The sequence below is a fragment of the Phoca vitulina genome, unplaced genomic scaffold, assembly GCF_004348235.1.
Source record: "Phoca vitulina isolate PV1807 unplaced genomic scaffold, GSC_HSeal_1.0 scaffold63, whole genome shotgun sequence".
NCBI lineage: Eukaryota > Metazoa > Chordata > Mammalia > Carnivora > Phocidae > Phoca > Phoca vitulina.
Window position 1 is genome coordinate 5,507,198 of NW_022589766.1, and position 1,417 is coordinate 5,508,614.

The 1,417-nt window shown below is 48.7% G+C and overlaps 1 pseudogene; it reads right to left on the reverse strand.

Annotated features, from left to right (window-relative positions):
- Positions 1–221: 221 nt before the first annotated feature.
- On the reverse strand, positions 222–824 carry LOC116623987 (annotated as a pseudogene).
- Between the last annotated feature and the right edge of the window lie 593 nt (positions 825–1,417).

Consider the following 1,417-nt stretch of genomic DNA (forward strand, 5'->3'; position numbering starts at 1 on the left):
CCAGGACTTTTTATTTTGTGTGTGAGGGTGTACAGTGTACTTTATTGATGGTCCACAACAAGGTAGGGCTCCCTAAATGCCTCCCCTTCTTCAGGGGGTCTGGGATGGAAACTGTGTGGAAGATAAGAGATTTTCAGTATATCAGGAGGTCTATCTGGGGCAAGGACTCCCCAGCACCTGGGCCTCTCCTGCTCTCCCTGGGGCTGGTGTTCCTGGGGCTCTTATTCCTGGGAGGCCATGTGGACCACAAGGTCCATCACCCTGTTGCTATAGACAAATTCATTTTCATCACAGGAAACGAGCTTGACAAAGTGGTCATGGAGGGCAATGTCAGCCCTAGCATTGAAGGTGGAAGAGTACATGTCACTGTTAAAGCTGCAGGAGACAACCTGGTCCTCAGCACAGCCCAGGATGGCCTTGAGGGGGCCCTCTGCTGCCCCCTTCACCACCTTTTTGATGTTGTCATATTTGGCAGCTTTCTCCAAATGGCAGGTCAAGTCCATGACCAACACCTTGTGGGTGAGGATATGGAAAGCCATGCCAGTGAGCTTCCCATTTCAGCTCAGGGATGACCTTGCCCACAGCCTTGGCAATACTGGTGGAAACAAGGACAATGCTGTGGACAGCTCCTCAGCCATCACCACTTACCTTCTCAGAAGGGCCTTCTACAGTTTTCTGGGTGGCAGTGATGGAATGTACTGTGGTCATGAGTCCCTCCATGATGCCAAAGTTGTTATGGACAACCTTGGCCAGGGGACCAAGCAGTTGGTGGTACAAAAGGCATTGCTGACAATCTTGAGAAAGTTGTCATACTTCTTTTTCATGGTTCATGCCCATCACAAGCAGAAGAGGCAAAGATGGTGACCCTTTTGGCTCTACCCTTCAAGCGAGCCCCAGCCTTCTTCAGGATAGTGAAGATACCAGTGGATTTCACAGTAAGTTCAGCACAGACCTCACTTCGTTTGATGTTAGTGAGATCTCCCTCCAGGAAGACGGAGATGGGCTTTCCATTAATGACAAGCTTCCCATTCTCAGCCTGGACTGTGTCCTTGAACTTGCCATGGGTGGAATTATACTGGACCATATAGACCATGTATCGAGGTCAATGAAGGTGTTATTGATGGAGACAATATTCACTTTGCTAGAGTTAAAAGCAGCCTTGGTGACCAGGCACCCAAAGTAGCCAAAGCCATTTAGCTGGGCCTTCACCATCATGTCTCAGGGACACAGCTGTTGTCAAATAGGGAGGGGCAGAGAGCCAAAGGGAGCCAGGATTTTCTTGAACAGAAGTTGAAGGAAATCTTGTAAAGCAAAGAGGCAGACGGTTGATTGCTACTTTTAGGCACCACTGTCTTATTCTTGCTAATGGAACACTGATTTTGTTAAGTATGGTCTGGCAACAGATTCAGGAAAGATG